Source organism: Equus caballus, chromosome 31 (assembly GCF_041296265.1).
Source record: "Equus caballus isolate H_3958 breed thoroughbred chromosome 31, TB-T2T, whole genome shotgun sequence".
NCBI lineage: Eukaryota > Metazoa > Chordata > Mammalia > Perissodactyla > Equidae > Equus > Equus caballus.
The window spans coordinates 10546954-10573126 of NC_091714.1; the positions used below are offsets into that span (position 1 = coordinate 10546954).

At 45.0% G+C, this 26173-nt stretch overlaps 1 protein-coding gene and 1 long non-coding RNA gene across 5 annotated transcripts in view; both read right to left on the bottom strand.

The window, feature by feature from the left end:
* Positions 1-26173, bottom strand: part of ZDHHC14 (zinc finger DHHC-type palmitoyltransferase 14) — a 278614-nt gene that overhangs the window by 196068 nt on the left and 56373 nt on the right. The gene's annotated exons all lie outside the window — the stretch shown is intronic.
* Positions 20923-24071, bottom strand: LOC138921632 (uncharacterized). Its single transcript, XR_011434376.1, has 3 exons — positions 23932-24071; positions 23487-23571; positions 20923-21060 (listed from the first exon to the last, which is right to left on the bottom strand). It is a non-coding gene; the product is annotated as an uncharacterized lncRNA (long non-coding RNA).

Genomic DNA, 26173 nt, shown 5'->3' on the forward strand with positions numbered 1-26173 from the left:
GAATGCTGCCTCTGGAGTCTGACTCCCCAAGACCACCAAGCCATGAGGGAGTCGAAGCTAGACACCTGGAGGGAGATGCCTACCAGCCTCCCTATGTTCCGGTCATATCCACACGGGAGTCACATACATGTAGGAAGCAGCCATGGGCTTCCAGCCCAGTCGATATCAGACCAAAACTGTATGAACCATCCTAACCCAAACTGGCCAGCCGAACCTGGTCAACCCAAAGAGACAGTCATACCCAAATGAGATAGTATGACAAAACTTGTTTTGAGTCACTAAGTTTTTGGGTGACTTATTAATCAATAATAGATAATTGGAATAGGCAGGAAAAGAGAATGTGATTATTTTTCATAAATCTTCATTTGCAGTAAGAGGAAGAAATTATTCAATTTGGACAAATCTTTCACCTTAAAACCTACTTCATAAGTTACAGAAGAATTTGAAGGGTAGAATTAATCATCAAATCAGTCAATAGTATTTATTGAACATCCACTATGTACAAAACTAAGAAGAGACATATCTATTCAGAAGAACGATCTAACAACTCCTGGTCTGAACGAACTCTACGCAGAAACAGGAGCAGAAACAGGTAAAGAAATGAATTCTTTCAAAGGCAAAAGGAATTATCCAGCATATATAATTAAGAAGACAGTTACGAAAGGACATGTGATAAAACAGACACACGAACTGAATATTTCAGGTTGTAGTCTTCTCAGGAGCAGGGAGCGATTCTGATCAATCTCTAGAAACTCCAGAACTTCCAGGTTAGACAAGGATTTTTCACATATGCTTGTGGCTGTAACCATGAAATATTTAAGCATGGACTGAATTTCTATGACTGCTTATTCTTTTATCTCTGCTTACTACGATGTTTTAAAGTTTTATCATTAGTGTGATCTTTTAGACCTGACCATAGAGGCTGTGGGGGGTGGGGAGCGGGGCAAAGCTTCAGCAACGTCTGCTGGCCCTGAGAACTACCGCCCATCTAGCAGTGTATCAATTCACTATGGCCATCTTCACCTGGAAGGGCCTTCTTTGAGCGGGAATACTGGATGGAGCCACTGGATTATTTTCTTTTTGGATGATTCTCCCTCTAGACCCAGTAACTGTTTCTTCTGGTGAGGTGTTGAGGGGCTGGATGGAGTTCAGTAAAACATTGCTATCAAGGGGCCAGCCCAGTGGTGTAGTAGTTGAGTTTGTGCGCTCTGCTCTGGTGGCCCAGGGTTCGTGGGTTCAGATACCGGGTGCAGACCTACACACTGCTCATCAAGCCACGCTGTGGCAGCATATCACATACAAAATAGAGGGAGACTGACACAGATCTTAGCTCAGGGACAATCTTGCTCAAGCAAAAAGAGGAGGATTGGCAATGGATGTTAGCTCAGGGCCAATCTTCCTCACCAAAAACAAACAAACAAACAAAACAAAACAAAAAAACATGGCTATCAATGCACAGCTATAAACATTGCTATCAATATTTAAGTGCAAGGCTGTGGATGCGAGAAATAATTTTCAATTGTCAACATCCCTACTTAGGCCAAATTCCAAACACCAGAGAGATACCAGAAACAGCAGCGTGTGACACTTCTTATTTTCTCAAGTATCCAGTTTCCAAACTAAGCATTTCCCACCAAAGGGTCTCGTTTCCAGCTCTCTCACATGCTCTAGTACATGTTGGCATATCTAACAACTAAGAAACGTTCTATCCTATAACGTGCATCTACCCACTTGAACTCAGCGGACACAACGATCCTTCTGGGAAAGATATGGCTATCCAGCAGCGTTTGTATTTACGGCTTTCAGGAAATTTCAATAGCGATGAAATGGGACCATTTTCTTCTTAGTCATTGTGTGAGGGTCACAGGTAAACCACTAAACGACACTAACCAAATCTGTACTGTATAGCACTCATCTAACAGCTCACGGTAAACGACTTCAGCTCCAATCTGCATGACGGGGAGGAGGGTCACCCTGAGAAAGCAGGGCAGGGCTGGCGGGCTCCGGGCCAGGCACTTTAAACCTGGCGTCGTCGTCTTCTGCCACTGTGTGAGGGGCAGCTTTGGAGAGCAGACCATAAATCTACAGGGAGACTTATAAACACAATAATTTTTGTTTCTGAGATTTATAATGCATGGCAAAACAAGGCTATGCTTAATCCTCCCGAGAAGTTCTCTCTCGATAAGATCTTCAGAAGCCAGAGAAAACAAAACTTCTTTCCCCAACCAAAAAGGGCCAGACATTTACAGAAAAAAAAGAAAAAATTCCTGGGAATCTGCGCCTTGTTGATAAAGATTCTGAGAAGAGACTGTGCAGCTTTCGTTCCCGATGTGGTAGAAGACGGCGCAGCAACAACAACAAAGAGAAAGAAAAATAGAGTCTTTCTTGCAAGTCAGAACCTTTGAGGTAATTTTGCTATTGAAGTTCTCAAAGGATTCACAACCGTACACGCGGCATCAGAGATCCTCTTGTGGAAAAGCGAAGAGAACACCACTAGGAAATATACTAGGAACAGCAGAGGAAGGGTGCACGAGGCGTGCCCAGCAGCTCTGACATCACGGAGCCAAGGAGACCACTTTGAACCAAAGGAGGTAAATTTAAGAAAAATGGGAGGAAGAGCTGACTTTACATGGTGGTAGAAAAACCGTGAACCTTACCACACGACAGATTGAAGAGGGAGAAACCACAGGTCGGCTCAGAGATTTAAAGTCAGGGATCTATAGTGAGTTGCATTTTTTTTTTTTAATTTGGCTCTAACTTTGTTTTTTAGTTATGGTAAGAACACAATGTGAGATATCTTCTCAACAAATTTTTAAGTGTACAATACAGTATTGGCAACTACAGGCACAATGTTGTACACAGAGCTCTAGAATTTATTCATTCACATAACTGAAACTTTATACCCAGTGAACAGCAACTCCCCGTTTCCCTCCCGCCAGCCCCTGGCAACCACCATTCTCCTCTCTGCTTCTCTGCGTCTGACTATTTTAGGCTCCTCATATAAGTGATATATATACAGTGTTTGTCCTTCTGTGGCTGACATTCACTTAGCATAATGTCCTCCAGCTGCATCCATGCTGTTGCATATGGCAGAATTTCCTTCTTTGTTAAGGCCAACTAATATTCCATGGGATGTACGTACCACATTTTTTTAATTCATCCATCCATCTATGGACATTTAGGTTGTTTCCATATCTTGGGTATTGGGAGCAGTGCCGTGACGAATGCGGGAGTTGTATGAAGGGAATTGAGGCTGCTCAATGCCTACCACATGGCATCGCTTGGTGCCATGTCACATGCTGGACCAAGATCCAACCCACCAGCACTTTTTAATATTTTTTCTAAAGCATGAAAATTATCCTAAATTAGTAGCAGACTCTATTTTTTTTTTTTTTAAGGAAGATTAGCCCCAAGCTAATATTTGCCACCAATCCTCCTCTTTTTGCTGAGGAAGACTGGCCCTGACTAACATCCGTGCCCATCTTCCTCTACTTTATATGTAGGACACGTGCCACAGCATGGTTTGACAAGTGGTTCTAGATCTGCACCCAGGATCCGGGCTTGCAAACCCCGGGCCACTGAAGCAGAGGGCGTAAACTTAACCACTACGCCACCAGGCCAGCCTCTAGTGGCAGACTCTTAATATATGAGGATCTAAAGACCCAGAACCGCTCTTCCTCTGGCAGGGGCTAGGTGCCCCCATGAGATGCTTCCAAGAGTAATAAATTGCTAACTCTGGAAGCCCTGACTATGGCCATGCACAAAGAGGCTGGCTGGAAAGTGCTGGGACTGAACTTCCCAGTGTCCTCTTCACAGGGTGGAAGAGAGTGTCACTATGTGGCTGGCCACATACCTGCTTGCCCCACCCAACACCGTCCCTCTCTGGCCTTCTGCCTCTGCCCTCCTTTCGCAGGGGGGCACGTGTCCAGCCGTGGTGAGCATCGCCCTGCCACACCCTTAGGCCTCGGATAAGCACCCCCATTGGTACACACACTCCCAAACTACAACAGATACCCTTGTATTCTTATTTCATTTCCAGAAGGAGAATGCGTCTATCAGGGGACCCTAATTTAAGGACCCTCACCCAAACTATAGCTGCTATTCCAGAATAACTAGGAGGCATGACTAAGGAGCATACTTTTTACCAATCCCAATGTCTTTGCCTTTGGGAATGACATGAGCAATGGGGCTCAGGCTGGTAACAAACCGCACACACAGTGACTTCAGGAAGGCAAAGTTCTGAACCCCGCAGCGATCTGCCCGACTCCTACGTCTCGCTCCAGCTGTGTCCTGATGTCCCTTTTAAAGCTATTTTTAGTAACAGCCATTATTCAACAAAGAGGAAGAGAAATGTACATCAGAGAGGCCCTGGAGCCCCCGCCCACAGTGGACTGCCTTTTAAAGGCATCCTGCCCCATAGAGACCCTTTTCCCTTCTGTCACTCAAAGCCAGGAACCCTTGCCACAGTGCACTAAGATTCAGCGAGATAGTGTTTACGGCGGAGGCCACCTGGGAATTTCCCAGGCCCCGGAATGCGTGTGTTATTTCAGACTCCAAAACAAAAGTGCACAGCAATGACATCAGATTCTCCACGACAAACCATGTGCATTTTATCCAGGCCCTACTTTGCTTCTTGCTAAGCCAATCACTGTGGCCAACAGGAAAAGGAGCCTCTGGACCACATGCACATTTTATTGATTGGCCCAAACAGGAAAAAATAGATACAAGAATTATTTACTTACCTCCTGTTGTCATCAACCTCTGCTAGCAGTACTGACCAGAAGACCATTGGTCAGAAGGCACATGGCCAGTTCTCCGGGCTGCAGTGTGCACGTCTGCCATTCTCCTTTGAAACCCCTCCTCATTTGTTTTTCTAAAGCATCCCCAGGGAAAGGAAATGGAACACAGTCACACACAGGCCCATTTTAGTCACGTTCTTTTCTGCCTCCGTATAACTCAAGTGTGCAAGCAAGACAGGAACTCTTGATTACAATGACACACATTCCAGACTTCTAGGAAGCTTTTCTATAGAAGGATTCCTGCACAGGGTGGGAAATTGGAGTAGATGACATCTAAATGATCCTTTTCCAATTTAGAGAGTTGACTTTTTAATTCCTCAAATGCATGCTTCTTCAAAACTCCACGTAGGAATCCAAGAATTGCTGTGTGAGTATCAACAGTGATCTCTGGAAAACCAGACACAGGAAGACATTTCTTTCAAAGACATCACAGTTCTATGTTGATGGATCAATTCAGAAGAATGAAGTGGAGACCTCGCCCGTTAACTGGGCCCCTCTCCTAGCCACCCCTGCACCCCATTGAGGGACGCACAGGCCAGTTCTCCAGGCTTGCTCATTCTGGAGATCCAGTCCAGAGGCTCTGTCCAGTTGCCTCCAGTTGCTCCCCAGAAACCCCAATCCTTCCCACATAGCTGATGGGCAGCACTCAACAGTGAGTGATGCCGAGACGCAGTAAAAGCTTGTCAAGCTCCACTATTGCAGAATGGAACGCGCACGTTCTCTAACTCATATCACCCCTCCAACCAAGTTCCAAACTTCCAGCCACCACCAGAGAAACAAGGAATTAATCTCCCTCCTGACACTTGGGAGAAGCTTAAAAGCTGGTAGGGAAGGGGCTGTAGGGGGAAGCCAAGGAGAGACTAACTTACTCTGCTTATAAGGCTTCGCACCGTAATTTGGAGTTCTGTCATTTAGACAGAAACAGCGGGAGCAATAGGGCACATGTTCTACATTATAACGAAAGTCAACAATTTGTTTTCCAGAAAGTTCTTACACAGACACCTTTAGAGAGATACCTTTATCCCACTTACCTCTAGGTTTACATATGGATCAACACTACTCTGATAAATAGTTCAAAAGAGTCTTCCTGACCATTTCAAGGATGGGGCTATTTTTTCATGTTAAAAAATTATGTGCATCCTCATACAGTAGTAGCTGTATTTTGCCTCTTTCGATTATCGAGAAAATATGTAACTAGAGAAGGCCATTGTGAATTTAGTAATGCTTTTGAATTTATGTTTGAGTAGCAACAACAGGAGCTACATGCACTTGGAAAAACATAATAACACACATATACTCATAAGGTATATACCACTTATTATCACAGACGACCCTGGATTCTTGACCCTCTGCAGTCACCAGGCTGCCCCCAGCCTCCCCGGGAACCTCCATGGTCTATCCACTGTTGCGAATTCTAAAAACTAGAATTTTACTAGGTAATCTCAAAGGAATTTTGATCTGACATTTTCAAGAGGAACAAAAGCAAAATCATTTACTCTGCGTTTTTTTTTTTTCCTTTCATGGCACCCTTAGATTCCTGTTATGGTATCAAGCCATGTAAGAGATATCAACAGGCTTTCCGCCATTTTATGTTGTCTAATCATCAACAAACATTAACTAAAAGGAGACACAATGAATCACAACACTGTCTGCTCCTCAGGACTATTAGAATCTAATTAAAACTCGCAAGATCAATGCCACGCCGGATGAAAAAAATCACCATGGGAACTATGAAGAGGAAAAAAGACTTTTGTTAGCAGTCACATAAAATTACCCGGAATAGTCCTCCCTCCGTCTCTCCCCCCACGAAAACACTCCTCCAGGCTTAAAGCTAAATAAATGTCAACAACCAGAGTCTCGTATATACTGACTGCAGAAAGAGGAAAAACAGCCTCAAGTGATGGGGGGCGGAGTTGGGGTCAGACACCAGCTGTGAATTCATCTTTCCTGCAAAGCCAGATGTACTCATAAGTGTCTTGTGAGTTGGTTTCGTCGGTCATGTGTTTTAATTTGTCCAAATTTGCTCTTCTTTAGACAGAGAAAACCCCAGGCCCACAACTATGAAAGCTCAGCATGGCGGTGGAAGCTGGGGGACCCTCTCTCAATGGGGCATCCTCTTGGGGGCAGCAGGAGGGGCCGAGCAGTGTCCACTGGATGAGACCCCCTCGGAATAACAAAACCAAGAACACAGAGTCTATACAGAATCTACAAGTTGGATCCCAAAAAGATCCCAGTGCCAAGGGCAATTCAGTTGCAGGCATCTTCTTTGACATGAATATCACCTACTAGAAGTTGACAAAAAAAAATCGCATTTCCATAATTCCAAGTTTATGAAAAAAGCAAGGAAACAGCATTGAAGTGATTGGTAAAGATTCCAGCGAATATTGTAAGATCTTTATTGAATTTCCATGTATTCTTACTCGCTGACAAAGGCAAAAAGGAGAAGAGCGCAGGCTTTCTTGCCCATTTGGAAACATTATAGGCTAGTTCACCCCCAGAATTCTTAGAGCCGATTGCCGATTTCATATTCCGGTGACGACGACCTTGACCAACCCAATCCACAAAACAGATTTTATGGCACCGACTAATATTCCTGCCCCTGAGCTCTAGGAACCAAACTCACGAAGCCCCTGGGCCCAACACTGAGTCATGCCGAACACCTCAACCACCTGCCATCTGTGGCCAACTCAGGCGCCGACGCAGCATCGGTGACAACTCAGTGTTCTTACCAGCACCTTAACGGAATTACTAACGATAACGCGCAGTGTCGCAGCAATTTAAAGTAGAGATGGACACAGACAAAATGGTTAAATGAACTCCTCAATAACTGGAGAACTCTTCTTAAGCTCCTCCTTTCTGGGCAAATTTCTAAACTTAAAAAAAAGTGATTAAAAGAGTTAGGTTGACATGGATCAATTCCTTTCTCGACCCACACCTGTACTCTGAAGAGGCATAAATTGCCAAGGGGAGGGATGTCCATACTTTGCCTTTATTTAATTCTCAACAGTTTTAAAAGTGCTGTCAGATCAGTTACGTCATGCCATGCCCCTAACAACTCTGGGCACTGCGTTGGGCAGCTGTGGTCCTTTCCACTTTGCAAAAGCCAAGGTTCCTACAGGGCAGAGGCCTTACCTATTGTCACTCACACTGACTCAGGAGAGCCAGGGCTAACGGCCAGGCCTCCAAACCCCACCCAGTGCCCTTTCAACTACAGGATGAGCAAGGAGTGGGCTGCCTGGGCCACAACCTGCAAAATTGGCACCTGCATTAAGAGAAATGAACTGAAAATATCAAGAGAGTATTTTTAGGCCCTTGAGATTGATTACAAACTCGAAAGGCTAATGGGACAGACACACAGTTGGCACAGTCTTTGCTCAAGCCCTAATCCAGCACCTTGGGTCAGAAGCTAAGGCCACGAGCCCACGCAGCATCCTCGGGAAGCAGAAATCCGGAAGAAGAAGGGGATGCGTTTTCACAAGAGCAGCCGTGATCTGCAAACATAGTGAACTCGAATGAAACCAAGCCAGCGCCAAAAAAGCGAAACTCCCGCTTCTTGGATGCCTGCGGTTAATCCTCTTTGCCCTCTAGATGAGTCAGATCAAGAGGGTGTGGACTGGTCCACGGCAGCTATCAAAGCAAGTCATTTGACACTGAGATAAGCGCTGGGGAGCGCGCTGCTCCGACACACAATAGGCCGACGTGTTTCTCTAGTTCCCTGGCTAAAACTAACTGCTTTATCTGAGTGAAAATGCCGTGTTCCAGTCATCCTCTTTCTAACAAGAGCCGCTTGTATCCCCAGCTGACTGTAAGAAAGATTACATTCTGTTCCTCGGGAAGAAAATGACAATGGGGCCTGCAGGGCCCGAGTCCCGCAGAAAAGAGTAGCCACTCCTGTGAGCTCTTACACGCCCCCTGCGGGACCCCGCCAACCTCACCGTGACTCTAAGATCCAGAAAACAAAACCAACAGCCCAGCATTATCAGGGCCTCCAGGTTTAGGAAAAAGCCCTGGAGTAAAAGCCCTTTCTACAAACAGCCTGGAGGGGATTTCACATGGGAGTTACCTGCTTTGTTGGGAGGGTGAAGGGTGGGGATATAGAGGAGCGTCAGCTCAGGGTGAGCCCGCCACACCAAGGCGACCTCCGAGGCCCAGATGGTCTCTTCCATCGCTTTTGTCCTTTTGGGTTCCTGAGTCCTTCTCCCCTACGACATGGTGATGGACCACTCTGTTCCCTCTACGGCATCTCTGGCATGCTTCTGCTGTCGAGGATGCCTCTTTAGGAAGATCACAACTGTCTGCATCAGGGGCCATCAGAAACCCTGTGGTCCTCCCGTCTCCGGCCAACGCAGACTGGCAAACGCTTCGAGGACTTCAGAAGAAAATGATACTGCGGTCAATGCCCTGCTCGGTTCCCTTCTAAAAGCTTTTTGCTGCCTTTCAAAGTGGCCTGGCAGCACCTTCCAGGAAACATGAGGCCCTAGACACTCAGCTAGAAGAACAGCACCGGGCAAGGCTTTTCTATCCGCGATAAATAAGATGGTTTAAATGGGTGATGCGTAAACTGAGGCCTGTATTCAGCCCAAAGTAACCAACGGCATGGTTCCCAGGGCTGTCAAAGGCACTCGCGAAAGGATGCTTTCTGGTCCGACTGAAATCAATACTGTGCTTAGGCTGTGGCTTAGCGAGCATTTCAACACGAGGTCAGCATCAAATATAGCATTAACAAAAGAAAACACCAGGTCGGCCTGTAGGTGCTATCGAATAACTCCTTCATTAATATGGAGATAACTATCAGTAATTTCAGAGACTTTTTAATGTGCTGGAAGAAAAATAATAGCATTTATCTTTATCTGCTTTTAATTGTATTAGTTCACGTTTAAAGATGCATTCAAAGTATTTTAAAAATCAGTAACATTATGTTACATTTTTTTCTTTATTTGATGGATAAACACATTTCACAGCCAGGGATCTTCTAGAACTAAAAAGCATGACCCACTATCATAAGTGTTTTAGAAAAATGACAGAGAATTACTCTTTGATAATAGAAGAAAAGTGCATTCACCAGTAGCAAAGATTGAGGTCATGGCAGGGAAAATAAGTAGACAATGCATAAAAATGGCTGATGTGTATCTTTTGACTTTCTTTCTTTGTCCCTTTTGGGGTAGCTGAAATGCAAATATGATGACTGGAGCTGGAGCAGCCATTTTGGACTGTGAGGTAATCTTGGGAATGTAAGCCAGCTACAGCGAGCAACAAAAAGGAGTCTGTGGACTTGAGGACTTTGAGGAGCAGCACTGCCACACCAATCCTAGCCTATGCGAGAGAATTAAAGATTTGTTTTGTCTAAGCAGATGATATTTTTTCTATTGCTCACAGACAAACTTCAACCTAAGTTATATACTCCACATTTAGCCCTTGAGATAGGTATAAGATTTGGAACACCAGCTGCCAACTAATAAGCAGGGTTATTTTCAGAGCCAGAGTTGAAAATAGCGCATCGGCCGCCAGAAGTAAGTATCTATGTGGGGTCACCTGTGGTCCCTTACCCTGCAAAGAAAACAAAAGCCTTAAACGAATGAAATGTAGCAGAAGTCCAGGGGGACCACCTTGTCACCATCTGGTCTTTGAAGGAACGATGCTGTACCTCCAGCATCTAACGCCGTGTCTGGGCACAGCAGATGTTTAATAAATCTCCACTGAATTAAAGAAATTGAAGTCAAGGATTGCTAATCAATCTGAGCCCAGGGATCCAACGACTGGAGGATCCTTTTTAGTACAGAACAAAATCAGAAAATACGAAACTTCAAGTCTGTGTGAAAACGTGCCTTAGAATTAAAGCCCTTGGATGGTCCCGGTTTCACGGTAGCGTGGCACTAGAGCACAGAATAACTTCTGTTCATGAGAATTGAAAGCTCGAGTCTGTGGGATCAGAGAAGAGGGAATTCAGGATTGTCAAAGCTTCTGTGTGTTGCCACTTGTCATTCAGATTTCATAAAGCTTAAACATGAAAGATCAACACTCAGACAGAATCTCTTTTGAATCAAAAGAACATAGATGAAAAGTCGAGATCCCTATGCGATTCCTGTCTGAAGAAAATGCCCCTAAGATCCTGGAGATCCCAACTTCAACAACAGCTCCTGTTCTGCTCAATCAATCCGGCCCATTACCGAAGCCTCGCAGAACAGGAGATTTCTACCATGCAAAAAACCAAACGGAAAAGGGAGCGGGAGACAGATGCAGAAGACAAGAATCTTGCTTATTCCTCCACACTAGGCGCTCAACTGCCATTTTGTTATTAAAAAGAACACTTCTCACGTTTCAGCGGTCTTTATGAGATTTGTCAAACGTTTTTCTTCTTAATTTACTTTATAAAATCTAAGCCCAAATTTCCTGGAGAGAACAGAAAATGAAGGCATCATAAACTCTACCAAAAGCAAAGGCTGACATTGCAGAGTTGAGCAGAACGTGGGGGCTACCGTATTTTAAATTTAGCAGAAGGCTGTGAATCTTTAAAAAAAATCCGTAATTGTGTTAGGCAATTTCCATACCGGAACATACCCAACATGCACACGCACACACACACTTTTCAAAAAAAATCCCGCCTCAGTGATATTACCGCTTGGAGACAGAGCAGTTTAAGCAAAGGGGGTATGTTTCAGGTTGTAGATGGGGAAGCCAGTGTTTCCTGAAGGTGACTCATCAAGCAGATGGTTTAAGTGGTACATGGACACACTTAACCCCTACAAGTGAGTCCATCTGTAGAAAAAGACTAAATGCACTAAGAAATTAAGAGTGCAGGTGTAGGCATTTGGAAATACTGGTAAAACATGTCAGAGACTGGAAATCTGTCCACGTCCACGGGCAGGTTTGGGTGGAAGGAGGGGATAGTGGTGCACCATGAGCTCAGCCTCAGAACTCGCTGACTAGCACCACCAGGGCCATCCCGACTTTCTGGACTGCCCACCAGAGCTCGCAGGACCCCAAGACTGTCAGCATTCTCTGCCGGCCCCCACAGCTCTGGGGACCCCATTCATCCCTTGGGACTTCAGCAGGCACCTTCTGTTCCCTTATCCTGCTTTCTTGCTTTCCCTCAAAAGTATATACCATCTCCAATAATTCAAGAACCAAGGCTTCCAGAAAATAATCTGAGTGTGGGTTTTTTGTTTTTTGATTTCTGTGAAATGCTTCTATAGTAAAGAATGGAGTTTGGTTTACCTGAACCAAATGCTCTCTTAAATAATTCTTTTTACTGTAGTCTAGCAGTAGATTAATCATTATTTCATCATTCCACATATTAGTGAATGCTGATTGAATGAGCAGATACTTATTAAGTCAATGGACCAGGCACTGTGCTAGCAACTGGGGATGCACTGCCCTTTGGGAGCTCATTGTTCAACTCACAGAATGACTCTGTTTTTATTATTAAGGAGCAGGTCCAGACTTCACCTCTCTGTCCTTGACAACAACAAATGACCTAGAAAATGGACAAGGTCATTGTTCTTCTATTTGCCACTTCTCCAAATACCTCAAAAACTGTTATTATTTCTGATATTGATTTGTGCTAAATTTACCAAAGGAAGATGCACCAAGGATTAGCATTTGTAAGCTCTGATGAAGGTCAAGATCGCAGCAAAGGTTAATCGGTTTCTTTGGAAATTGTAAGCGTGGCGAAGGCATTCTAGTTCATCCATCTCAGCATTCCACCCAGACAGGAGGCAGAGCTCGCCTGTAAAGAAGGACGCGGTCAATCTCTATAGACACACACAAACACAAGAACAGCTTTTTGACATCACCATCTCTCAATAGTTGACGGTAATTATTACATAAAAACACTAACATGTTTCTGCATGTAGAGATCCATCATATTACACGAAGTCCAAATCAGGGTAAAATAAAATGCTGTACATGGATATGCGCCTTGAAGAACGTGACTTAAGACTCTTCCCTGGATAACATTTACGGGAAGCACAGCTGCTGTCTTCTTTACTGCTATTTGCACACCTGCATTAGCTGCCCTGAGTCCAGTTTACAGATGCGAGGAGGGGCGTTGAAATCCAATTGTCAAAAGGCATAAATAGATTTGCAGTAAAGACAGGACTTTTTTAGAAATTGGTTCGGTTTTTTATTTACCTCTTGAAGCAATAAGATTGATCCATTCAAGGGCTGCTTAGTTCCAGACCCTTCAGTTTGCCAAGAAAATATTCTACATAAGAATGAAAGGAGAAGAATACTGAGGGATCAGGAATTCCCGAAGTTCAGGAAACAGTCTGGTGATTGCTTCTTTCTTTAGTGCTTAACTCGGTGTATTTCATGGACTCGGAACTATTCCTCTTCAAATACATTTATTTGCTAACATTTATAAATATTTACCAAAGTTGTTGCCAGGTGTCTCAATAGCACCATCAGATGAAGCTCACGAGTGTTACGGAAAAATCTACAACTTAGTTTGGATTGAGAAATACCATAAATGGGTAATTTCCTTCATCTCACCTCGTCAGTCCCTAGCATGGGCCTCTCATTAGACAGAAAGCAGATGTGACAGCCGGGCCTAAAGAATCATCATACTCATTAATTCTTATGATACGCCAGACACTGCTATGCGCTTTACACATAAAATCTCACTTAGTCCTCAAAACAGTCCTATGAAGATATACCATGGCTATCCCCCCTTCAGAGGTGAGACCACCAGGGCCCAGAGAAACGAAAGCTGCTCAAGATCACATGGCTGGAAAGTGGAGAAGCTGCAGTTTAAGCCATAAATCTGCCTGATGTCAAAGCTCATCAATGCACAGGGGAAAAATTTCAAAGTAGTGGTTTGCCCAAGGTGCCTACATCTTTGAGTGAATTTTCCCATCAATAATAAGTCAGAAGGGATTATGGCACTGTCTGACTCCACTTGGAGAGTAAAGTTAGTTCATGTGCCCCGAGGACTCTAAGCGTATAAATGAAAACAATTAAAAGTGGGCTCAAAGTAAGTAAAAGAAGCCAGACAGAAAAGCCTATGGATGGTATGATTCCATTGTATGAAATTCTTGAAAAGGCAAAACTATAGTGACAGCAGATCTGTGGTTGCCAGGAGGCGGGGGAAGGGATGGACTTCAAAGGGGCACAAGAGATGATAGAAGGATGATAGAAATTCTTTATTATAACTGTGGAGCTGGTTTTGTTATTTATTTATTTATTTTTTTGGTGAGGAAGATTGGCCCTGAGCTAACATCCATTGCCAATCTTCTTCTTTTTGCTTGAGGAAGATTGTTGCTGAGCTAACATCTGTGCTAGTCTTCCTCTATTTTGTATGTGGGATGCTGCCACAGCATGGCTTGATGAGCGCTGTGTAGGTCCCCACCCAGGATCTAAACCCCTGAACCCCGGGCCACCAAAGCAGAGCATGTGAACTTAACCACTACGCCACCAGGCTGGCCCCAGCTGTGGGGCTGTTTTCACAATGGAAGATATTTGTCAAACTCATCCAACTGTACACTTAAAATGGGTGAATTGTATGTAAATTACACCTCTATAAATCTGATTTTTTTAAGTGTGCTTAAAAGGGAATTGAATAATATTCATATAACATACAATGGATACTCGTTCTATTCACTTTTTAATCTAACTTTCAGGTAAACCTATGTTTGGTGGGAAACTCTTGAATGTATTTGAAGAACCAAAAGCTTTCAGAGTTTGAGGCTTCCCATTTCTTTATGAACCTGACTTCACCCCATTGGAAATTTATCTTTCTCTGATGACAAATGTTTGTGACCGTTTATGATAAGATTGTGGTCCTGGGCACCTGGGAGGTAGGTGGTATATGCAAAGAGGCCCGCCCTCAAAGTCAGATGGCTTTTACTCTTGGTCTGGCCCTTCTGCATCACAGCTGTGTGAACTTAGGCAAGTCACTAAACTTCTCTGAGTCTAAATTTTCTCCTTTATAAAATGAGGATAAGGTTTATGAGAACTAAGTGGTGAATTATAAATAAAAGGACTTTCATTTTGATTATTTCAATATGTTAAAAATGTCTCATTTTTCAAAAATAAGAAGATAGTCTGTCCAAGAAACTGACAGTCTAGCCTACTGTAGCCTCTATGGTTGAAGTCATAAAATCTAAAGTTTACTAAGTTTCTTATTCGTCCTCTCATCGTTCCAAGCACACAACCAGAATTTGAGAAGGGACCCCCTGTATTGTTCACTGTGCCTGGCTACCTGCTCAGCACACTTAATAGTGATTTCTGGGTTATCACCGGTAAAAGATGATAACCCGAGAGAAAAAGGATAGGATCGGTATGTCAAGTAGAGGCGAAAGCAACACAGATTTTAAAAACTATCATTTGTTGAAATGAAGCGAATATGGAGCAAAATGATTTTTTATGGTTATTTGTGAGGTTGCCATATTCAACTCAGATATTTAACAGATAGAGTGACTTTTATCCCCCACACACACTCTAGGCAGGAGAAACATTCATTTGGTGGAGGTAAATATTCATGGTAGAACAAAGTTTTGCTTTGCAATTATCCCAAATATATCCTTTCAGTTACTTAAAGTCAGATCTAAGCATCATCGTTACAAAAACATCAAATAAAAATATTTTTTAGGGGCTGGCCTGATAGCGCAGTGGTTAAGTGTGCTGGTTCCACTTTGGCGGCCCAGGGTTCACCGGTTTGGATCCCGGGTGAGGACATGGCACTGCTTGTCAAGCCATGCTGTGGTAGGCGTCCCACATATACAGTAGAGGAAGACGGGCACAGATGTTAGCTCAGGGCGAGGCTTCCTCAGCAAAAAGAGGAGGATTGGCAGCAGTTAGCTCAGGGCTAATCTTCCTCCAAAAAAAAAAAAATTTAAACACTGCTGACAAAAGTTTATAGTTTCATTGGAGGAAAGTCCCAATATTTGTGGCATGTTGGATAAAAGTCAAAAGAGGCCTATTCACCCTGTACTTAAACATGTAAATGTCACAAATCAAAGGAAGAGACTTAAGGAAAGAGGTCCATCCTCCTCCTTTGACAAAAGTATTTCCCCAGGACCTGGAAGGCCAAGTTCTAATGCAGGGTTCTTGGACCCCTAGGCATTGCTCATGCAGCGCCCGGCCCTGGCCTTTCTCATCCTCCTTCCCACCGTGGTTCCGTTCCCTATCTGTCTCGGGGGGACAGTCCAGCCTGCACGTCCAAGCTCTTCACCCCACCTGCCACCTGGCCCACCCGCCAGTCCTAGGGGTGCAGAGCCCCACGCAGCACGGGGAAGAGACTCCATGGCCTCTGTAAGTCGTTCAAGGTCATGTGGACAAGGAATTCCAGGTCCTGGGTACCTGGAGTGTGGTCTATAAGATGGGGAAGATGCGCCCATTTGGCCCTCAGCTTCCTGACCCTGTGGGGAGACAGACACCAACAGACAGTCCTGAGCAAGGCCGCTTCTTGCCCATACTGGACACTACATGCACAAATAAAACCTTCAGCAGATAAAACAGGATTATATTCAGACAACACATATTTATGAAAATATCTATCTATGTGTGTGTCTATATACATATACACAGAGACATAAAGAGATCAGTATATAATTCTGATACAGCAAGTCGCTAATTACATAATACAGACAATACGTCACGGAGTGAGAAAAGGAAGAGATATACCCACTGAAGGGTCAAGAAAAACATTTGGGATGAGGTAGGGCTGGAGCTGGGTTTTTAGGAAGGACAGATGTGGAGAAGGCTCGAGGGGGACAAATGGCAACTGTAAAGCTGAGTGTGAACACAGTGTACACATTAGGGCATAAAAGGTGAGTTTTTCCCAGATGTGGTATCTCGATGACCTAGATCCAGGAAGGGCTGAGGCAGACGCCAAGTGTCCCGAACATAATAAATATCATTAAACACAGACTGGGTTCCAGGAAGTAAAGGGAAGTATGGCCACTTGAAATTCATGTTGGAAGAAGGTTATAAACCAAGAGGTATGACCAGATCGAAATAACCCTAGAATCTCCCTAATTCACTCACACCCCAACTGACTCATGCTTCGGGGTCAAGGCTGTGGGCGGCGCCTGAGCTGGTGAAAAGATGCCTGCCCCAGAGATGGCTCTGTGCTGAAGCCACTGCTGGAAGAAGGATATTAAGTTTGATGTCTTGGTTTCATAACTATTAAACTCCAGGCATTTGGCAGCATTGAAGTTTACACCCTAACCATCCCCCACCACTGCTTCTCTCTCTCTCAAGCTTTTTCCAAACTAAAACCATCCTGCCTCACTAATTTTTTTTTCTGCATCTAAATATAGTTTTTAAAAAACAATAACATTAAGGGCCTGGTAAAAAAGAGTAGAAGGGAGATGTTTCATCTTCAGATCAGCCTTTTATTTTAATAGACTTCCCAAATAATTTCTACAGGACATTAGTCTTAAAAGAACATCTCTCCATCCCCATGCATGGTGCCCTGTACCTCTGTGGTCCGCTCACCATCCCAAGATGGCGCAGGGGGCTTGAGACTCCCCAGGAGGAGGCGTCTGGCCAAAGCGGGGCGCTGCACCCGGACACCAGCGCTGCCCTCTCTAACCCGAGCCCAAAGGCATGCTCTGTTGCTTTAAAAATAGAAACTGTTTTGGCCAGACAACTGCGTGAAATGGAGCTGCAACAGGAAGAAGACAGGGGCAAGACAAATGGACCAAGGTTTCATCTATTTCTGGCCCAACTTGGTTTTGTTTATTTTTGATAAACTCTGATGGCCCCTGTCTAATCAAAAATGCTGCAAGAAACTGGCACAAGACAGAGGCAAAATTAACTCTTAGAGTCCCTCCATCGCTCTGGGTGATAGTAATTTATCTCCAGGAATTTGGAGTTATTATTTTCAATGGTTTTACATATATAAACAATGTATATAAACTCTGTGTGTGTGTGTGTGTATCAGCAATGCTAATACCGTTTGCTAGGAGTCACTGGGACTGCCCCCTGGTCCCCACCGCAAAGCCCGCCTCTGTTGACTTGCTCAGAATCACTGCCCTCAACTCTGGCCTCCACAGGGACTCCTCCCACTGGGGTCCTTGTTCCCTCTGTGTTGGACCCAGCTTCTGGCCACGTGTTCACTTTAGAACCTTGCCTCGGTCCTTCCACTCAGCCTCCTGCCAGACCCTTCTCTGACCGCCAGCTCTTCCTCCACTGCTTTAGTCTCAGCCTTGATTGACTGACCATTTCCCCAGCCTCTCAACGGGGAAATGATGGCCTGTGAAGGCCTTTTTACCAAAGACCGCCCACAAAATGCCTTCTGCAACTGAGGTGGGAGAATTTTCACTGACCTTCCTGGATTTAGACGGGGAAAAAATACATCTTCTCACTGGAGGGTTACCTCAGATCTTCTTCCATTCTCATCACTTAACTCAACAGTTTCCCGGTGCCCCCACAAGCGAATACCCCATCCCATGAGAAAAGGCAGAAATGGAAACTTGTACCCAAGATTCCACTGTCAGCGAGGTCACACTCAGTAATGGTGGGTCCCATTGTGGATGTGTAATCTGTAACAATATTTTGGAATATAATGGAAGATGGAGTCAGATAGACAAATTAAAACCTTCACTCTGCCACTTATTAGCTGTTTGCCTTTGGGTAAGTTCCATGACCTCCTGGTCCTCAATTTCCTCACTTATAAAATATAAAGCTCAGGGGCCGGCCCCGTGGCCGAGTGGTTCCATTTGCACGCTCCCCTTCAGTGGCCCAGGGTTTCACCGGCTCAGATCCTGGGCGCAGACCTAGCACCGCTCATCAGGCCATGCTGGGGTGGCGTCCCACACAGCAGAGCTAGAGGGACCTACAACCAGAACATACAACTATGTATTGGGGGCTTCGGGGAGAAGAAGATATATATATATAAAGCTCATGAGATCCTTGTGAAGAATAAATGAAATACTATATGAAGACAAAGCCCTAGCACACAGAAGGCATTTAGAAATGTTTGCTGACTCTGAAAGATAATAATATTCATTTATTGCACGCTCACAATATAGCAGGCACTGTTTTAAAAGCTTTACCTACATTAAGATACTTAATCTCATACACAACCCTAAAAGGCAGGCATCTCCACTTTACAGAGGAGGATAACTGGGGCCCAGAGAGGTCAGGGCACTGCCCAAAGTCACACAGCTAGTAAGAGGCAGAACTGGGATATGCTGGCAATCGGTCATAGTGTTATCAGATCAGTGGAAGCCATAAACATGCATGTGTAGCTAATTCGTCTTAGCGTGCTGGGATGGAAAAGTCTCTCAGTCGTTCATATTAAAGCTGGACCTGTGTTAATCCTCTCCGTATTGACGGGTTTCTCCGTTGCCGATAGCAGCCACCGTGGGCCAGTGAAGAACAGTTCTCGTGGGTCCCTGGCTGCCGTCTTCGGTCTTATTAAAAGTCCACAATCTGGTTTCTTTAAATTCTATGTTCCTCTCCCTCAAGTGAATGCCGAGGCTGAGGCACGAGGGACGGGAGCAGAGCAGAGGGAGTGGGGTTAGCAAGAGATGACCATAGGGACAGCATTCCCATCACTCTGGCAGCGGGACCCTGACCCGAGCGACCTGTGGAAAGTTATCTGAGTTGCCTTCAAACTAGTAACAGAGGAAAGGACTACCTCACGTTTGCCCATTGATACTCTTTCACCAAGTTCTGGATAAATCTTCCTTGCAAGAGTCTTGGGATTGTTGTTTTAAAAGAAAACACCAGGAGCACGGCAGCGGCAGAGGATGCCCCTACGAGTGCCCTGCCGAGCAAAAGCCAGAAAGAGAGGAATGAATGGCCCCTCGGGAGGCATCTGGTGGGAGGGCTCCGGGCCTGGGTGACTTGAGCTTCTTCTGCAGGGCGACAAAGGCACATTGTTCCCTGGGCTCCAGGGAACGCTCTCGACATCAAGATAAAAGGGCCCTGGGCGAAACGCCAGGAAATGACGTAGTGCAAACATTTTTCTTCTCTTTAGTTAATGGAAATAATATTTACTTTGCCACTGACAAACAGGCACGCGAGGAGAAAGGGACTTAGAAACCTATGAGGGGTTTGAAAGCCAGGGGACAGAGGGCTCCGGTACGCCATTACTAACCCACTTATCGTCTCCCAAACGGATTCCGTCACAACAGCCATAGTTCCTGCCTCAGATGTGAAGGCAGCATGAGGATGTTTTCAAATAACTCTATGAATATTAGGGGTGTCTTCAGCAGAGTGCTGCCTCTACTATTCCGAGGCTGGAAAAGGAACATCACTACATCAGTTTTACAGTTAATAAAGCGGAGGAACCAAGAGGATACAAGATTTATATCATGAGTTAACCGTAACGCTAATGCTAAACCTTCTATAGTCAGCACTGGGCCTGTACCACCTCTTTTTATAAACTTTGTTTTCTTATATTATTCAACTTGAGAGCAAAGACTTATTCATATTGACACAAAATACTTTTCCTATAGCATATTGAGCAATAAAATCTTCGTCGTAAGAAACAGATTCAAATGTAACGCCTGTTGGAAGATCCAAAATAAAGTGTGTAGCACAATTAATTTCTAATGTGATTTTTGTTCTGTAGGAAGTTTCTCAAGCAACAAAGAGCACTTCTTATGCATATGCATGAAGGGCTTCTGGAAGGACAGATTCACGAGAAACTAGTAATGGCCCCATGAGTGGAACTGAAGGAAGTTGGGAGACCGGGAGAGAAGGGAGCTTTCCATTGACAATTCTTTTATCCCTTTTGAATTTTGAACATTATGAGTGCTGTGCCTGTTGAATAAATGAATAAATAATGCTATTTACATTCTTCTAAATAAGAAGTTGGATCCAGATATCTCTGAAAAATTTATCTGAGGTTAAATAGGAATGTGCCTGATGACTTTATTCCCAAAGAAGGTTGCAGCCAAGATCTACACACCAGAGCTGTGATGTCCTGGCTGAGTTCACTTCCCACCTGCCCTGTTTCATCCTTTGGCTGCCGGTTGACCCGAGTAACTCCAGTACCCTGACTGAGACACAGAGATCGTGAGTCACAGCTCCAGGTCCTGCTCTGCAGCCACCTGCTTCCCTCTTGTCAAGCCACGCCCACCTCCCCTTACCCAAGCTCTGGGTCTCTCTTGGTCCAGGGCCACGTGATGCCTCAGGATGGTGTGAGAGCACACTTATCCAAAAACATGGGCCGCAAGTATCTGGAAAGTCCTGGTCACACTTCTCAAATCAAGACAGTTCTCAGAGCTTTGTCCACAAGAGACCTGAAGATCATCACTTTGCTGTTCCTTACAGCTCCTAAATGGTTCTCAAGGAGAGACCAGATCTGGAAGTGAAAGCAAAGAACTACAAACTGAGTTGCACAGAGCACATTGACAAGCCATGATCAAATACCCAAACCACAGTGGGGACGCCAGTGCAGACCACGCCCTTACACGGGCAAAGACAAGGCGCAGACTGCCGGATTCTCCAGGGATAGACACAGCTCCCGCTGTCTCCATCCCCAACAAGAATGCACATCCACGCCCTTTGTCATGTGACCTGAAATGCATGCTGGTAACAGCATATACCTCCGGTCCCACTGTCCAGACCGGCCATGGGACTTCCTTTGGCCAAGAGAATGTGAACAAATGTGGCACCTGCCATATCAAAGAAGAAGCTTTAAATTCAACATTGTGGTCAGTGTGGCGTCTTCCTTCTGCCCTCTGCCCTAAGAATGGTATGTCCAGACAATGCTGCTGCTGGAATGAGAAGACCCACGCAGGCACCTGCAGCCCTGTGTTACAGGAGCAAGAAATAAGCATTTGTCGTTGAAAGCCACGGAACCATTGCAATTGTGCATTACAGTAGCAAAGTCGACTAATACACTGCCCTAAGTCATCTGGCTTGTGAGTCACATGACTTGTGAGTTCCGTCTTCAACTTCCTTGCACACGCACCAGTGTGGTCCTGCTAGGTCTCACTGGAAGGGTTCAGGTGACCAACAGTGACACCCAACATCCTTGAGCTATTTTCTATGACCTAGACAAATGGATGCTCACCAGGACTAGTGACTGTCAACAGCTGGTGGAATTTATTATTAAAAAGTTGGATATGACGTATTCTTTAAACAGGTGCACTGCTGCATCGTTGGGGCTGATTTGTGCTAAGCAGAATGGAATTCTCCACGCTTCCTTTCTAGTTTAACCTGGACATTCTGGGAGTCATCATCACAAACCTTTTACATACAGAAATTCATTCCGTAAGTACACACCGGGTACCACCTATGTGCCAGGAACTGGGCTAGGCTATTTCATTGCTGTAAGCTACACACATTTCACTGTAGGCACAGGTTATTTTCATTTGTTGCAAAGTCAATGGTACAATGTGCCTTTAGGTGTGCAGAGTGGTCCAGCAGGCCGGGGAGGAGAGGTGTTAACTGCAGAATACTTTTTCACATCACTAACAGTCTTTCCTCTACTTCCTGGGGAGGCCGGTTAGTACAGTAGTAAGAACACAGCCTCTGAAATCAGACAGCCAGTTGAAACACGTGGCTGTATGACTTTGAGCAGAGGCCTCTCTAAGCCCGGTTTCTGCATCCGTAAGAGCATCTCCCCCTGGCTTGTCATGAGGAATGAATGAGAAACGCAGAGAAAGCTTCAGGCACAGGTCCTGGCATTGTGTAAGAATTCGTTATCTATTATTGACCATTATTAGTTCTGTACCCATGGTCATAGTAGAGCTATTCCATCTTATTTTTCACTTAACAATTTTACTTCTCCCAATGTTCTCCATTAATGAATACATTAAGGCAGTTGAGATACTGAGATCTTTTCGTAATTAAATCCGACATATGAGGAAGAAGGAAATGAAGCCCATACATGTTTTGAACATAGGTTTCCATGAAACATGAGATCTTCTCTATATGGACATGACACACATACACACACTAGAAAATGGAAACTTTTTTCTTTTTCCTTCTTTTATCCTTTACTTTTTTATACAAGAGGCTGTGTCTGGATTTGCACATGTGCTTGTCAGAGAGAAATTAACATAGGAAATTTTCCTTCCTTCCTCCCACACGACACATCTGCCAATCTAACACTTGCAGAAGCAGTGAGCGAGGAGCAGGCCACAGCCTCAGAGAACAAATAACCAAATTAACAGAAATTGGGAAATAAGAACAAGTGTTTGGTGTCCGCCTGGAAACAACTTCCAGTTGAAGAGCTCTCTTCTCAAATATCAGAAAAAACCTGCTGGAACAGAATGCAGGATTTGGAAAGCCCAGAAAGATCCGAGCCACGAGCGATCCTTCCAGACAAAATGCTCTGTCTATTTCCCGTCTCTGCCATGATCTATCACCTCCTATAAGGCGTGCTAGGCCTTCCCTCTTTTCAGCTTCCACTAGTGACTTACTTGTCGACCCAAAAAAGGAGCAGAAAGAGAAATATGGGGAAGTGTTAGGTTTACTCTGGGTTAGCACTGAAACGGTCAAAGACCCTTGAACCAGAAAAGACCTAGTAAGTCCCACGGCCTACTGCCCTCCCTGCAAACAGCTCAACTTCTCAAACAGGAGTCCTTTTTGCAGGTTGAGGATACCAAATATTTATTGAGGACATGCTACGTGCTAGGCATTGTGCCAGGTTCTGCAAGAGATATAAAAATGTGTGCGTCTCATTAATCCTTCATGAAGCTGCCTTCAGGGGACTTATACTGATGATGAACAGTATTACCAATCAATCATTCATTCGACAAATGTTTATTGAGCACCTACCATTCCTAGGCTCAAGTCTTGATTCTGAAGATTCAGTAGAAAATAAAAGACTTAAAAATTTTGTCCTTGAGAAGGATACGTTTTACTGGAAAGAAAAAAGTAATAAGCAAGATTAAAAAGTAAAACATATTATATTAGATAGTGATCAGAAGGAAGGGTTAAAAATGAAGTAGGAAAGGGGGACAGGAAGGGTAGGGGGATTTCCACTTTAGATAAGGCGGCCATGGGGAGGGGAGCACAACAGAAGGTGACATTTGAGTAAACACTTGAAGGAAAAGAAGGAAGAAGCCATGTGTACATCTAGGGGAAAGAGTTCCCAGCAAAGGGAACAGCCAGTGCCCAGACCATGTGGGAAAGAGGCTGGGTGTGGGGTGGCTGGAGCACATGGGCATGAGGAGAGGGGTGGGGCTGAGGTGACCGGGGCAGGTCACCCAGGGAAGCTCACACAGAGATGTCCCGGCCATCATGAGGGCTCTGACGACTCTGAGCAGAGGAGCAACCTCATCCGACTTCTGCGTTAAAAGATCATTCTTGTCGCTGTGTCGAGAACAGGGCTGGAGATGGGCTGGCGGGAGCGGGAGACCCAGCAGGAGGAAATGATCGAGGTCTGGGCGCAAGGCTGCCACCGAGGGGGTGAATCACGTCCAGCCACATCCAAGAGCACGTCTCTGACACAGGGTGAAACAGGAAGGCCACACGGGGGGGATGACCAAGGGCCATCACTCTCCAGAGCTGGGAACAAAGTGCTTCAGCGCTGAGGCCCTGGGAAGCCAGCATGCAGAAGCAGGGAAAGGGTTGCTGAGCCCCAGAGAACCCACGTCCTCATTTATAAAGCAGGGACAATCATAACAACAGCCATCAGACCTGACGATGACCACGGGCCGCCGAGGACACGCAGGGGCGACTAGAGATGACTCCCTTAGACAACCCACGTTCTTCCCAGACAGAGCAGCCTGATAAACAGCTCTGAGAAACGCGGAGGCTCTCGCTGAGCACAAGCTTCAGATGACTGTAACTCAGGAGGCAGCGTTGCCAACAGTAAGATGCTCTTTAAAGGAAAGCTCGAGCCACTAAGTGAAAAAGAAGAAATCCTCAGACACCCAGGGTACGAGCAGGGGCGCGGGGCACCCACGGGTCTCGGAGTCCCCAGTTGTGAGGCTGGAACACAGCCGCAGTCTGTTTTACTGCTCTTCTCCAGACAACTTCCTTTTACCTTTGAAATGGAACGCCACACCTGAACACAGTATTCTGATATGGTTCTGATAAATGGCCCGAGGGAAGACAAGTCGCTGATCCAGCCACATCATGCTGCTATTAATACACTGGAGTACATACGCTTCAAAGAAATGTCACAGCACTTCCTTGGGCATCCAGAAAGACACCCAGATCTTTTGGAGCATATTTGCCTATGACCATGGCCGTCTTTCCCTGCATAGGAGCTGTGTTTGAACCAGTCTTGGTCAAGCCTCTGCTGTTCTGATGGATCGTTTCTAATACATAGATTTCAAGGCCACTTGGAACCCTACTCCCCTCTTGCAAGATATTAACAAATCCACCAAATTTGTGTGATACGTAAATGTTATAAACATGCTCACCTTTTTTCAGCCAGGTTCCCGAAAACGTACTAAATAACATAGCTATTAATGCACATTCAGATTCCAGGACACGTGAAAAGGCTGTCTTCCCAGCAGGGAGTGCAAACTAAAGAAGCACCCACAGCCTCTGAAAGAGAGGGCTCTCCCAGCATCAGAGGAGCTCACCTTTCTGTGTTCTGCCGGAAGAGGAACACAGCACAGAGGTCAACAGGTGCGCTCCGCGGGAGACCACCAGCTCTGCCACCGACTTCAGTGTGACCTTGGATAAGTGGCTTGGTCTTTCTTTGACTCAGATTTCCTATCGCCAAAATGAGGATAACTCTCGTACCTACCTCCTAGGGCTGATCTGAGGACGAAATGAGTTAATACACAGGAAATATTTAGTACAGTATATCCATGCTCATTAAATTTGTACACATGCTCAATAAATTTCTCAGCATTTGTGGACCAAAACCAATGCTAAGCTCTTTGCATCCTTATTTTTTTTAACCCGTTATTTTGAAATAATTACAGACTCACAGGAAGTTGCAAAAATAGTACAGACAGGTCCCATGCACCCTTCACCCAGTGTCGCCCAGTGGTAACGTCTCTGTCAGCTTCATCTTTTTCAATCATCACATTTTATGAGGTAAATATCATTATCAGCCCCAACGGACTGATGAGGAAACTAAGGCGTTTCCTTAGTTAGACAGAAGTGAGATAACTCGCCCCAGGCCACACAGCTAGGAATCAGTGGAATTCTAGAACCCACACTTTTATTACCCACCACATTACACACTTGTGGAGGGGGACTGGAAAGAAAATATGGAGGGAAGAACAGGGACACCGTCTCTCTGATTCCGATCAGATTGCCTGCTCCAATAGCTCCTCCTTTGCACAAATTTGAGGTGTAAGAAAATATCCCTCAAGAAAGGAAAGGACAGGTATGTGGCAAATGCAGGGTTGGGGGGAGCAAATCTTCATGGAGAAATTCCAGACCCCTCCGAGTGACAGGCAGTCTCCCAGGGCTCCTGATTCCACTTGGCTCCAAGCTTTGCTGAGGTTTTCTGGGAGAAGCCACCAAACCCTGAAGTCCAATAAGCTAAACACATT